Source organism: Bos indicus x Bos taurus, chromosome X (assembly GCF_003369695.1).
Source record: "Bos indicus x Bos taurus breed Angus x Brahman F1 hybrid chromosome X, Bos_hybrid_MaternalHap_v2.0, whole genome shotgun sequence".
Lineage (NCBI taxonomy): Eukaryota > Metazoa > Chordata > Mammalia > Artiodactyla > Bovidae > Bos > Bos indicus x Bos taurus.
This window is the reverse complement of record NC_040105.1, coordinates 70,371,570-70,386,650: the sequence shown is the minus strand read 5'-3', so window position 1 is coordinate 70,386,650 and position 15,081 is coordinate 70,371,570. Positions and strand designations below refer to the sequence as shown.

At 37.9% G+C, this 15,081-nt stretch overlaps 1 protein-coding gene across 1 annotated transcript in view; it reads left to right on the top strand.

Moving 5' to 3' along the window:
- Window positions 1-537: 537 nt before the first annotated feature.
- The window catches only part of CYSLTR1 (cysteinyl leukotriene receptor 1), a 57,976-nt gene continuing 43,432 nt past the window's right edge, over window positions 538-15,081 (top strand). Inside the window, exons 1-2 of the mRNA XM_027534782.1 lie at window positions 538-624; window positions 868-1,015. The gene's annotated coding sequence lies outside the window, so the exon portion shown is untranslated. The remainder of the gene's footprint in view (window positions 625-867; window positions 1,016-15,081) is intronic.

Sequence of the window (15,081 nt, the reverse complement as noted above, 5' to 3'; positions counted from 1 at the left end):
TCCATTTGGTTTATAACATCAAGGTGCTGCCCCAAGTTCCAGTCAACACATAACAGACTGTTATATCCCTTTATCCAGAAACAGACAGAGCATCCCAAAGCTCCAATATCCCAGAGCCTAGCCAAAGACAAATTCCTAGCCAAAGACAAATTCTTTCTAAATTCCCATAACAGGCCCACAGACAGAAAACCCAGTCATTCCAGACCACTCTTAGTGTGAGAGAAAGAAAAAAAATCATTTTTAATTCAACGGAGATAATGTATTGCTGTGGGGATTTTGAGAAACCAAATTCAACCTAAGACATTTATTTTTCAGGGCATAAGTCACCAGAAAGGAGGAGTCTTAGAATGCAGATAGAGCCATAATTGTCAGTGAGAGAGAGATGTAAAATTTATCTTGCCTAAGATCAGGTTTCACATGTTGACAGTTATATTAGCATATACTGGTATATATTTCTCCACCTACAAATAGTCTAACCACTCCCCCAAATCATAAAAATCAGAGAGAACTAAACTGGACAGAGTATACTCCTTCCTGCTTCCAATCTCAAAACAGTTGTGTGATTTCCTGAGGATTCCGTTACTGGAGCTAGGGATAAAAGTTCATTTATACACACAACAACCTGTAAGTCCAGTTTCTGTTCTTCTCTCCTTCTGCCTTCCCCTTCCCCCACTTTGAACCAGGGTAGCCAAATTGAGGCGTGCTTTAAACAGCTTGAGGACTGATCTGAAAGAGGAAGAAGAATTTGTATACATTGGCTAGCATATTTCCCCTGCCCTCCTCTCCTCTTGAAAATAGCAACAACTCATCTTTTCAAAGAAGTTTGCCTAAAAGAGCAGGCATAGTGTGAATGGTGTTTACTTTCAGGACCTCCGGGGTATTCAAATTTACTGTACAGCTGACCAGCAATGATTAGCTTTCCAAGGGACTGATAGATTGGATTTACTGAAGACCTGGAGCTTACTTCTGAGAGTGAATGCAAAAGACCCTAAATTGTCAACCTTGAAGTTAACAGGTAAGCAGATTCAATGTTTTTTTCAGTGCTAGAACCAGGCATTCTGCTGATGGTAGATTTTAGCAAATTCCCAGGAGTTTGAGGATAAATAATTTGCCTTGTCTGCTTTAAATCGGGCTGCTGGTATGATTCTTTCTGCTTTATTTATTAGACAGAGATTAAATAATCTAATCGGTCAGTCAACAAGTATTGCTCAGTGCTTCTGTTAGGGGTTCAACATGGCAAAATGCCGAGGGGACACTCCCCAAGCCTCCAGCACCTTTGCAATCAAGTGAAAAAAGTAAGGGATATTTTTAAATTCTTTATTAACGGCTCAGTGGAGTTTCTCTAAACTGTAATAGCAGTTTCCTTTAACATACAAATAAAATATACAGTGATGGCTGAAGGTAAACCCACTAGTGAAGACTGATTTGGTATCTTCACAAGGTAGTTTCATATTCATTATCCTACTTGAATCTATCAATATTCTGCAGTTTAAACAGGTAAGTGTTCTTATTTCTGTTTTGCAAAAAAAATAAATTCAAAGGGGTTAAGAAATTTTCTGGAAACTTGCCACACAACTAGAATTGACAAGTTCTGACTAGAAACTGAAAATAGAAAGCTCTCACAATTATAAATGAATATAAGGAAATTAGATGATTTAGTAGCTTGGACATATCTGACTTATACCAGGTTTAAACAGGCCTACCGCTTCATATATTTTAATCAAAATCTTTGGCCAGGAGCATCCTTCTACTTAGAAGCAAAGAGTTGTTTTCAAAAGTAAACAAATGGGTTGGTGGATTCCATCTATAGCTAAAAAACAAAAACAAAAAAATAACCTGAATTCAGTGGTTCTGCCTTCCAATCCTCTGATTATTTTGAAATCTAGAAAAAGGATTTTTAAGGCTATTATTAAAAAAAAATGTAACTAAACTTAGAGTTGAGATTACATTGCATTTCAAATATGTTGGTGAAATTTGTTTCCAGATAATTTTAAATTTATAATCTCTACTACAACAAGATCAAGTTTACGGTATCTATTTAAATTATTCAGAAAACTTTCTGTTGCTGTTTTATTATTAATTGTTCAATCAGAACTAAAAGCAGTCTGTGTTTACACTGTAAGTAAACAACCTGAGGTACGATATTTATATCTATCCCTTTAATAAAAACTGTTCCCCAGGTCCCCATGATATTTAAATGATTATACTAGCGAATCCCTTCCTGCAAATGAAATAAATCAGCCCATGAACCCAAATAGAATGGTGAAGTGAAGAGAAGTGAGTTGTATCCAACTCTTTGCGACCCCATGGACTATAGAGTCCATGGAGTTCTCTAGGCCAGAATACTAGAATGGATAGCCTTTCCCTTCTCCAGGGGATCTTTCCAACCCAGGGATCAAACCCAGGTCTCCCACATTGGTAAAGAAACCCAGGCAGATTCTTTACCAGCTGAGCCACGAGGGAAGCAATAGAATGGTAGGTTAAAGAAAGTTTGCAGGTTGAGTCCAGTGCGAAGTCAGCATTTAGGTGAATTTGCCATACATCAACATGAATCAGCCATAGGTATACATGTGACCCCCACATCCTGAACCCCCCTCCCACCTCCTCCCTCATTCAGCCCTCTGGGTTGTCCCAGAGCACCGGCTTTGAGTGCCCTGCTTCATGCACTGAATTTGCACTGGTCATCTATTTTACATGTGGCAATGTACATGTTTCAGTGCTCTTCTCTCAAACCATCCCACCCTCACCTTCTGCCACTGAGTCCAAAAGTCTCTTCTTTACATCTGTGTCTCCTTCGCTGCCCTGCATGTAGGATTGTTGGTGCCGTCTTTCTAAATTCCATATATCTCCCCACCAACATGGTAATTCCCCAAAAGGCAGGGACTACATCTAACTTTACTTTGTGGTACATGTTATATTGAGCTTAATTGAAGATTGTTTAACTGAATTATAAGAGATTTGAGCTATTTTAATAAGAACATAAAAATAATGAAATAGATCAGAATAGCAGTCCATGCAGAGGTATTTAATAGAATGATAGGTTAAAGAAAGTTTGCAGGTTGAGTCCAGTGCGAATCCAGCATTTATGTTTCTTCCTAGCCCAGAATCATCAGTTTCATTTTCTACTATCTTTTCTCTCCTATCCTTAGTCAAGCTTTTGATTTTTTAGGAACTATTTGTCTGGGATAAAAGCAAAATTCTCCCATAGTGCTGAAAATTATAAATTTTCTTTTTCAGTACTACTTATTAATAATAAGAGATTAAAGGAACAGCACTGATCCTTAAGATATGTATTAAACCTTGTGGATTTGATGCCATGGAGCGTATCTATCATAATCTCCCCAGTAACACAGATAGCTCTGCATGGACCACTATATATAGCAGTCCGGTTTTCCCAGCAGCATTTGTTAAAGAGACTATCTTTCCAACATTTTATAGTCTTGCCTTCTCTGTCATAGATTAATTGGCCATAGTGTGTGGGCTTATTCATGGGTTTTCTGTCCTGATTCATTGATCTATATTTCTATTTTTGCATCAGTACCATACTGTTCTGATGCAGAAGTAATTGTGATTTTGGATAGGGAATTTTAAATCATTATAACTAGGCTCAAACACATCTTTATTAATCAATTACAATCAACACATTTTTGACAACAAGAAGTGTTTGTTTATCCCTGTAGTATAAAAATCTGTGCTTCAGGATTTGACAAACTCTTGGAAAGCATTTTCTGTCTCCTGCTAGTTCTGAAGGTGTACTCCATGAAAAAAGTTGTCAAAATGGTTGAAGAAGTGGTAGTGGTTTGGCAAGAGGTCAGATGAATATGGTCGATGAGGCAAAACTTTGTAGCCCAATTCATTCAACTTTTGAAGTGTTGGTTGTGCAAAGTGTGGTTGAGCATTGTCATGGAGGAGAATTGGGCCCTTTCTGTTAACCAATGCCAACTGAAGACACTGCAGTTTTTGCTGTATCTCATCAATTTGCTGAGCATACTTCTCAGGTGTAATGGTTTTTCTGGGATTCAGAAAGCTGTAGTGGGTCAGACTGGCAGCATACCACCAAACAGTGACCATGACCTTTTTTGGTGCAAGTTTGACTTTGGAAGGGGCTTCCCTGGTGGCTCAGATGATACAGAATCTGCCTGCAATGCAGGATACCTGGATTCTATCCCTGGGTTGGGAAGACCCCTGGAGAAGGAAATGGCTACCTACTCCAGTATTCTTCGCTGGGGAATTCCATGGACAGAGGAGCCTAAAAACTAACACTTTCACTACTTTTCATTTGGCTTTGGGAAGTGCTTTGGAGCTTCTTCTCGATCCAACCACTGAGCTGGTTGTCACCAGTTGTATAAAATCCACTTTTCATCACATGTCACAATCTGATCAAGAAATGGCTCCTTGTTGCATAAGAGAAGATGAAACTTAATAACGAAGATTTTTTTATTTTCAGTCAGTTCATGAGGCATCCACTTACTGAGCTTTTTCACCTTTCCAATTTGCTTCAAATGCTGAGTAACCATAGAATGGTCAATGTTGAGTTCTTCAGCAACATAGGGTATAGTTGTAAGAGGATCAGCTTCAGTGACTGCTTTAAGTTGGTCATTTTCAACTTCTAATGGCCGGCCACTAAGCTCCTCATCTTCAAGGATCTCATCTCCTTTCCAAAGCTTCTTTAACAACCACTGAACTATATGTTCATTAGCAGTTCCTGGGCCAAATGCATTGTTGATGTTCCAAGTTGTTTCCACTGCTTACAACCCATTTTGAACTGGAATAAGAGAATCACTCAAATTTGATTTTTCTCTAACTTCATTTCCATAGTCTAAAATAAAGATAAAATAAGCAGAAGGTAATGTCATTAGCAAAAAAAAAAAAAAAAAACGTAAATTGAGAAGTGCACATTAAAAATGATGTATAACGTAGCCACATTTATTTAAGAATGTATTCCAATATCAAACAGCAAACTTCAACAATACAAAAACTGCAATTACTTTTTCACCAACGTATATAGTGTAGTCTGAAGTCAAGGAGCCTGATTTCTCCAGCTCTGTTTTTCTTTCTCAAAATTGCTTCGACTATTCGTGATCTTTTGTGTCTCCATGCAATTTTAGATTTTTTGTTCTAGTTCTGTGATAAATTCCATTGGTATTTTGATAGGGATTGCATTGAATCTGTAGATTGCCTTGGGTAGTGTAGTCATTTTGATAGTATTGATTCTTCTAATCCACAAACATGGTATATCTTCCCACTGGTTTATGTCTTCTTCAATTTCTTTCATTAGCATCTTATAGTTTTAAGAGTACAGGTCTTTTGTATCTTTAGTTATGTTTATTCCTAGATATCTTATTGGTTTTGATGTGATGGTAAATGGAATTGTTTCTTGAATTTCTCTTTCTGATTTTCATTGTTAGTGCATAGAGATGCAATAGATTTCTGTGTATTAATTTTGTAACCTGCAGCTTAACCAAGTTCATTGATGAGTTCTAGTAATTTTCTGGTAGCATCTTTAGGATCTTTCACCTAAAGTATCATGTCATCTGCAAACAGTGACGGTTTTATTTCTTCTTTTCCAATATGGATTCCCTTTACTTTTTTTTCTTCTCTGATTGCTATAACCTATGACTTTCAAAACTATGTTAAACAAAAGTGGCAAGAGTGGACATCTTGTCTTGTTCCTGATCTTAGAGGGAATGTTTTCAGATTTTCACCATTGAGTATGATGCTAGCTGCAAGTTTATCTTATATGGCCTTTATTATTTTGAGGTGTTTTCGCTCTTTGCCCACTTTCTGGAGAGTTTTTTTTTTTTTTTTAATCATAAATAGGTGCTGAATTTTGTCAAAAGATTTTTCTGCATCTGCATAAAAATCGGCATAAAAATCATCATATGATTTTTATTCTTCAGTTTGTTGATGTGGTGTATCACATTGATTGATGTTTGGATACTGAAAAATCCTTCCATCCCTAGGATGAATCCCACTTGATCATTGTGTATGATCTTTTTAATGTATTGTTGTATATGGATTGCTAAGTATTTTGTTGAGGATTTTTGCCTCTCTATGTTCATCAGTGATATTGGACTGTAATTTTCTTCATTTGTCATATCTTTGTCTGGTTTTGGTATCAGGGTGATGGTGGCCTCATAAAATGAGTTAAGAAGTTTTTTTTCCTCTGCAATTTTTGGAACAGATTCAACAGAATAGATGTTAACTCTTCTCTAAATGTATCATAAAATTTGCCTGTGACACTGTCAGGTCCTGGACTTTCATTTGTTGGGAGGTTTTCAATCACACTTTCAATTTCAGTGCTTATGATTTATCTGTTAATATTTTCTATTTCTTCTTGGTTCAGTCTTGTACCTTTCTAAGCATTTGTCCACTTCTTCCAGGTTGTCCTTTTTTTTTGGTCTACATTTGCTCATAGTATTGGTACTGTGATCTTGGTATTTCTGTAGTGTCAGTTGCAACTTCTTTTTCATTTCTGATTTTATTGATTTGGGTCCTCTCCCTTTTTCTCTTGATGAGTCTGGCTAAAGGTTTACGTATTTTGTTTATCTTTTCAAAGAACCAGCTTTTATTTTCATTGATCTTTGCAGTTTTTTGCTTTGCCTCTATTTCATTTGTTTCTGCTGGATCTTTATGACTTCACTCCTGTTAACTTTGGGTTTTGTTCTTTTTTCTCTAGTTCTTTTAGGTATAAGGTTAGGTTGTTTATTTGAGTTTTTCTTTTTTTGTTACTTGAGGAAAGATTGTAGTGTTATAAACTTCCCTCTTAGAACTGCTTTTGCTGCACCCCATATGTTTTGGACTTGTGCTTTCATGTTCATTTGTCAGTAGGTTTTTTGTTTGTTTTTTGTTTTGTTTTGTTTTGTTTTGTTTTGTTTAACTTCCTCTTTGATTTCTTCAGTGATCCATTGGTTGTTTAGTAGTTTAGTGTTTAGCCACCACATGTTTGTGTTTTTATGGGTTTCTTTTTCTTGTAGTTCATTTCTAAACTCATAGTGTTGTGATCAGAGAAGATGCTTGATATGATTTCAATTTTATTAAATTTATCAAGGCTAGTTTTGTGGCCCAGCATGTAGGCAATCCTAGATAATGTTTTGTGGGCACTTGAAAGGAGTGTGTAGTCTGCTGCTTTTGGATGGAATGCTCTATAAATATCAGTTAAGTCCAAGTCATCTGAAGTGTCATTTAAGGCCAATGTTTCCTTATTAATTTTCTGTTGAAAGGATTAAAATATTTAAGAGTAATATTTAAGAAGTATTTCTGTGAAAATGCTATTTACCTTTTCTCTACATATTACTTCCATTAAGTCCATTGATTCCTAGGATCAAATGCTGAGAATCAAAATAATTTTTTACACTGATTTCTGAATGTAACACAATATTCTACTACTCTGTTATCAAGCCATTTGTCCAAACACAGATTTAGTTATAATACAAATGATGTTCCAGAAAATATAAGTAGGTATAGTGCATGTATCTCTCCCTAAAATACAAAGACCTAAAGTCATTTTTATCCCTCATACCAATGATATTTATGTTTCAGGCTACATGGTTACCAAGCATGGTATGATTTGAGAGCCAGTAAGAAACAGCTTCCCCTGTTCAATCAGGTGTGAGAAAATTCCTGGAAGTTAGATTCCTATTAATCAATCCTATAAAAGAGATTCTTGAATCAGATTGTTAATTTGTTTATTTGTATTGAAGAAATACAACTGTCAATAAGTATGGTAGACTCATAGCTGGTAGTGGCATGTCTTCATTCTTATAGAAAAAGCAACAAAGGAAGCCAATTAACCTGATTAGATAAATCCAGACATCTTAGGTCAATTAATTCATGTTACAATACTGGTGCTAAAACACTGTCAACTGACAATTACTTTTGCCTTTGACTGAGAATTCTTCATGGGCTGGTAGGGAAGACCACCGTTTATACATAAGTTGTAAACCACAAAACTCTTCTATCCTACTTCTTCTTTCCAGCCCATCCCACTTCATCCCATCATGATCCCTCTTTTCTTTGTGCCTTCCAAGCTTTTCTTCTTTATTTAGGGGGTAGTACATATGAGACAGGAGCTTCCTAGGTGGTAAAGAACCCACCTGTCAATGCAGGTTAGATGTAAGAGATGCAGATTTGATCCCTGGATAGGGAAAATCCCCTGGAGGGGGGAACAGCTACCCATCCCAATATTCTTGCCTGGAGTATCCCATAGACAGAGGAGTTCAGCAGGCTGCAGTCCATGGTGTCGCACAGAGTCAGACATGACTGAAGCGACTTAGCACACACATGCACACATTTGAGAGAAAAGAGAAAGAAAAATCTTTACATGTTTGGAAAATATAGGTTAAGGAGGGGCCTTGGCAGAAATAGGGGAAACAAGGCAAAATAGAAGAGTAAACATAAACCCTTTAGCACTTAAATACAGAGTTGGTTTTCTTTTTGAAGAATAAAATGCCATTATCTTATTTAGAGTGTTTGTGGAATCATATCACAGACATTTGAGCTCCTACTTAAGTGTCACTAATGAAAGAGGAAAGGGGACTGAGATCTAGACTTAGAGTTCTCTGGCACATCAGGCTTTGATTTACTTTTCATCAATCTCTTTACTCTAAAAAGGAACGGAAAATCCAGTTTGGAATGACATTTTGAGATGACTGACATATCTATTTCAGATTAATAGCCTTTATTTTTACATAGGGCTGTCTGTGTTGTCATGGGTTCTACATGGTAAGTGGAATTAAGTTAGCAGTAACAATACTCAAACACCTCTGACACATCTTGTTTACTTATTCCAAAGTTTCTAAGAAGTTCAGGCCTTACAAAATATTAAAAGCTTCTTTTCATTCTGAATCGGTTTACCCAGTTCGGGTAAACATTTGGTTTATGAAATTGAATTCTTGTTTGTGACAAAGTCCTTCCATAAAAAACAATCTCTTAAAGAACAATTATCTTGCTTCCAAAATCCAGGCATCTAAAATACCAAGAAGTTAGAGGCAGGCCTTGGAGCCAGATCTGAGGAATGACCTCAGAACTTAGGAGGATTTCAGATTGCTAGTAATTAGATAGGGACTCATACAGGTATCCCTGAAAGGTCAGCCCTCTAGTTAGTGCTTTACAAAAAGTTCAAAAGTATGTAAGCTGTCTGTAACATATTTTGACCATCTAGACTAAGAGTAGAAATATCCTCCCACTGTCCTCTCTCACACACACTCATGCACTCCTCAAGATTTCTATTGCCATTTTGTGACTCATATTTCCCCTGAGGTCTGCTCTTATGCATTGCTTCATTCTGGTCATACAAGATAAAATATTTGTATCATGGTACTATGCCTCCCTGGTGGCTCAGTTGGTAAAGCATCTGCCTGCAATGCAGGAGACCTGGGTTCGATCCCTGGGTTGGGAAGATCCCCTGGAGAAGGAAATGATGACCCACTCCAGTACTCTTGCCTGGAAAATTCCATGGACAGAGGAGCCTGGTAGGCTACAGTCCATGGGGTTGCAAAGAGTTGGACACAACTGAGTGACTTCACTATGCAGAGGACACATAGTGACATTAACTTTGAATGTCATAGTCTGACTTCCATTTGGACTTGACAGTGTCCTGTATTTGGAACCCAACTGTTTGACAATAGAGTGACCTGATTTGATGAACGTGATGATCTCTTCTTAAGAATGAATTTACTGGAGAAGAGAGGTCATAGAACTGTCAGCAATGTAGTATCAATTCCTCCTGTAATTTTTAATACTAGTGAGAATGCTACTAAGCATATCCCTGGAAATGCCAAGGAAAATACTACTTATTGTAATAATAAAGTGACAGTAATGATGGGGGAGGGGGTCTTTCTACTTTCCTCCTCAAGATCTTTTACTCTCATGGAGGAAAGCCACTGGGATCATTAGTACAATCCTGGTCATTTATAGATTAAAACTCCATGGGGGATGTGTAGCTTTGCTCCAGTTAATCAATAACCAATCATTTAATAAACATTTTTCTATGTGCAAAATGTTGTAGCAGGTTAGGCTTTGGGTTCACAGAGCTTAGGGGATAAAAAGGCTGGACTTTCTCCTGCTCTAGGGGAGTTCACAATCTACCTAGGGAGACAAGTTTCCTACACACTAAAAGATACAATACAAAGCAATAGAATACTGGTTGTCATGCTATTGGTACAGACAATAAACATAATACAAGTTCAAAAAGGAGAAACTTTGAGTGTAGGATGCAACAGTCAAAGTAGGTGTCAGGAAGTGAAACCTGAGCTAAGTCTGATGTGAGTAGGAAAGAAAATCATCAAAATTTACATTCATATAGTGTTTTACAGTTTACAAAACACTCTTATTTATTGATCCTATTATTCATTCATGTATTTATTCAACAAACACCTTCTATATCAAAAGGTGAATAAAACATTGTCCTGATAATTAACTTGTTGGGGGGAATCCCTTCACAATGTAAACATATATCAGATCATCACATTGTACACTTTAAATATGTAATTTTATTTGTCAAATATACCTCAATAAAGTTGAAGGGGAAGCATTGTCCTTCACCTTCCTGAGCTCAGCTTTAAAATGATGAATAGCACAACTAAAGTTTTTCATTTGTCAATAATAGGATACATGGAGAATAGGAAAGACGGTATTGGGGAGCTGGCCAAATAAAAGCATGGACCATTGAGCTGTACCTTCATGCAAACTAAGTTTCCTGCATGTTTTCACTACTCAGCAGAAGTCGAGGAAGTATCTGTCTTAGAAGCCGAGCCCTGAGTCTCCCCACTTCCCCTTCTGCTTTCGCCTCATCACCCCACCCCTGCTGGCAGTCCTCCAACATATTCAGACAATCTGGTGCATGCTTTTGCTAGAAAGGTAAAGAAAGTCTTGGGGAGGCAGTCGACTAAATAGAATCATAAAACTACGTCCAAATGCTGATTTAATCTTTCAGTCTCTCTTGTTGACTGAATTATGTGTTACCCAGAACTTATGGTCAGACACAGCTTTGGATCTTTGGATTCTCAACAATCTCTGTCCTCAGCCACTTTGAACTCTCCTACAGCCCCATCACACCACTTTAGCTGTGTTTTTTTTTTTTGTTTGTTTGTTTGTTTTTAAGCTCTGCCTTCTATTTCTTCCCAAATGTGTGGATACAACTGTGCTACCACTTTTCCTTTCTTCTCTACTAATTCATACATGTGGACATGGATGTGGGTTGGGGAGAGGGAGGGTGGGTGAGTCGTGATACCCTACACTCTGATTTTTCAAATTTCTTTTTAAAAGACTCTATCATTCTAAAAGAGTATACATTTCACTTCCACTTTACACCATTATCTAGATTCCTGCACAATAGCACCTATGTTTCCACACTAAAAATATGCTCCCCCCAGGACACTCACCCTGGAGAGTCAAATTACTCAAAATCTCCTGTACCACACAGTTACTCTTTGAAAGTTGCTCAACTAGGAGAGGAAGAGAGAAAAAATGGATAAAACAGACTCATGGCCATTAATGGGCTTACTGTCTAGGTGGGTATGACAGACATGTAAGCAAAAAGAGTAATTAAATCACTGTAATAAATGGAATAATAAAGCCATGAGAAAAGGAGTATTTGTAGAGAATGACCGCTTATTTTACTCTTGAACTATAAGTAGAAATTTGCCAAGTTCACCTCTTTGACTATGTAAAGGGTAAAAGACGCATAGTTCAGGTATCTTCAAGTAGCCCAGACATGATACTATCAGGATTCTGAACTACATTGGTGGAAGAAAGAGGGTCAGGGGATACTGCAGAATAAGAATTAACAAAACTCAGAGTTTACATATGAGGGGAGAAGTCAGGGTTGGTTGGGGTCAAATATGACTACCAGATTCTGTGCTTGAGTGACTGAAAGACTATTAGGTCAATGGGACAAAAACAGAAAAGTTAGTTGGAGAATTTGACTTGGGAAGGAAGATGATATTTGTCTTTAAACATGTCAAAACTGAGGTAAACATATGAAGTCCAAGAAGAATAACATAATAGGTAGACGAAAATGAGAGACTAAAGTTCAGGTTTGTGGCTGAGACAGAAATTTGAATCATCTATTAATACATAAGTGATCTTTTTGAGCCATGTAAATTGGTAGATTCTCCAAGGGAAAGAGAGAAGCACAGAACAAAGCACCAAAATTTGTGTTTCACAGATCTTGGCTACACCGATTGCCACAATTGGCTATCTGAAAACTCTGTCACTGATGAAGTGAGACAAAAATAAAATAAAATAATAAAAAAAAAGAATTTCCAGAGGAAAAAAAATAATAATAAAAAAAAAGAAAGAAAGAGTGGCTATTGGGGCAGCACTGAGGTAGCAGAACTAGGCTGGTGGTTGCAATACCTGGGTTCTAGTCCCAGCCCTGTCCCTAGCTATGTGCTGTTGAGCAAGTCATCAGTCCATTGAAACAGGATATCTCATTGTTCCTATACCAGTTCTCCTTGTTGTTGTTTAGTCACTAAGTCTGATTCTTTGTGATCCCATGGACTGTAGCCCACCATGTTCCTCTGTCCATGGAATTTTCCAGGCAAGAATACTGGAGTGGGTTGCTATTTCCTACTGTAAGGGATCTTCCCCACCCAGAGGTCAAACCTGCATCTCAAACCCACATCTCCTGCATTGGCAGGCAGATTCTTTACCACTGAGCCACCAAGGAAGCCCTATACCAGTCCTTAAATCTCAGTTAAATCTTTGCACCCCTTGGTTCCTCCCTTTTTTCCTAATCTGTTAAACTTCTTCATTGTTTCACTTTTTACTACTCTTTTTGTAGCATTTTCAACTTTCTTATCCCATTGTCCTTCCACAGCACTTGCTCTATGATCCCAACCTTATATCAATTTAAGCATTTGCATTTTTTTTCTCTTACACACAGATTTTTCAACACTCCTAAAACAAATGGCACAATTTTGCAGCTGGGTCCACTAAAAATTCATACTCTCCAACCTCAACTGGGCCTTCAATTTCTTCTTGATCATATTTCCCTCCCAATCCCCAGAGTCACCATTCAAACCTTCACCAATTTTCAAAAGACCTGAACCCAAGTTTAGTCCTCTTTTTCTCAACAGACAACATTGTTTCTTATTTCACCAAGAAAGTTAAGCCTCTCAGGGATAAGCAATCTCTATCTTTGTTTCTCCACTTCCACTTTCCCTTGCTGTTGCTATTTTAGTTGCTAGGCTGTGTTCAACTCTTTGTAACCCCATATACTGTAGCCCACCAGGCTCCTCTGTCCATGGAATTCTCCAGGCAAGAGCACTGGAGTGGGTCCACATCCAGGGGATCTTCCAACCCAGGGATTGAACCCACATCTCCTGCTTGGCAGATGGATTCTTTACCACCGAGCCACCTGAGATTCCCTCCACTTTCCATTACCTGTTAGTATTTTTTTCTTCCCCTGCACATTCTAATAGTTTTCCATTCCCTAAAGGATAAACTTTAATTCTCTAAAACAGTATACTAGACCACTGTGATCTAGTTTCTGCATTTTTTGCCAACCTATTTTCTTATGTTTAAACTCAATAGTGCAAACATACACAGATACATACACCTAAATAGGCACATCTGCACACATATACAACCTTCATCTTATATTTCATCCCTGTCATACTGCTAGCTATTCCCTAAACATGCCATGCTATTTCACATCTCCAAATCTTTGCTCATTCTACCTTCTGTGCTCTACTGTGCTTAGTCACTCAATTATGTCCAACTTTTTGTGACCCCATGGACTGTAGCCCTCCAGCGTCCTCTGTCCATGGGGATTCTCCAGATAAGAATACTGGTCTGGGTTGCCATACCCTCCTCCAAGGGATCTTCCCTATGGATCGAACCTATGGATCAAACCCAGGTCTCCCTCACTGCAGGTGAATTCTTTACCATCTGAGCCACCAGGGAAGCCCAATAATACTGGAATGGGTAGCCTTTCCCTTCACTGGAGGATCTTCCTGACCCAGGAATCGAACCAGAGTCTCCTGAATTGCAGGCAGACCTTTACCAGCTAAGCTACCAGGGAAGCCCATTCTACCTTCTACCCTTGCCTAGAATGCTCTTCTCCACCTATCATACCCCTCTATCTTTTGTAAAGCTTTTACTAACATATGCAAACCATTCTTTGTGTTCTTTATATACTTCTATTGCAGCAACTGTAATTGTGCAGTAAATGAATTTTTTAACATATCTATGCCTTATTCTAGTAGAGTGTAAGCCTTCATGGGCAGGCAGGGTCTGTGTCTTATTTTCCAAAGGATTGACACATAGTAAGTAGCTAATTGCTGTTGCTGTTGCTAAGTCGCTTCAGTCGTGTTCGACTCTGTGTGACTCCATAGACGGCAGCCCACCAGGCTCCCCTGTCCCTGGGATTCTCCAGGCAAGAACACTGGAGTGGGTTGCCATTTCCTCTCCAATGCATGAAAGTGAAAAGTGAAAGTGATGTCGCTCAGTCATGTCTGACTCTTAGCGACCCCATGGACTGCAGCCTACCAGGCTCCTCCGTCCATGGGATTTTCCAGGCTAATACATCCCTTTTAATATAATAAACATATCACAGTAGTACCGAAGATTAGGAAATTTTTTATAGAGGGAGTGATGTAAGAGATGGTCTTAAAAGTGGTCAGAATTATATCAAATAACAATGAAGGAAAAGAACGTTTCAGATGGCAAAATGGCCTGAGCAAAAGACTAAGTAAAGGACGGAGCTATTCATAAGACCACAGTTCTATTATGTATATAGTAAACCATATAAAATGACTCTATAAAGTTAAGATAGAATATTATTGTAGTCTTGAATGGTGCTTCAAGCTTAATAAGTCATCAGAGAACTCTGAAACGGATGTTAAATGATTATAACTGTGCTTTAAGATGAATAATTTGTTATAAGTGATAAAGACCAACTAAACAGAAGAGAAATAAGAAAATTAAAAGGAAAGTTGTAATTTCTAGCATTCAGTAAACAGTTCTCCCATATTATAACCAAAGAGAGAGCAAAGTAATGGATCAGTCCTGGGCTTTTGTGCAGTCCTCTCCACAACAGTTTGTTAAATTGTCATGATTTATACCAGTATATGG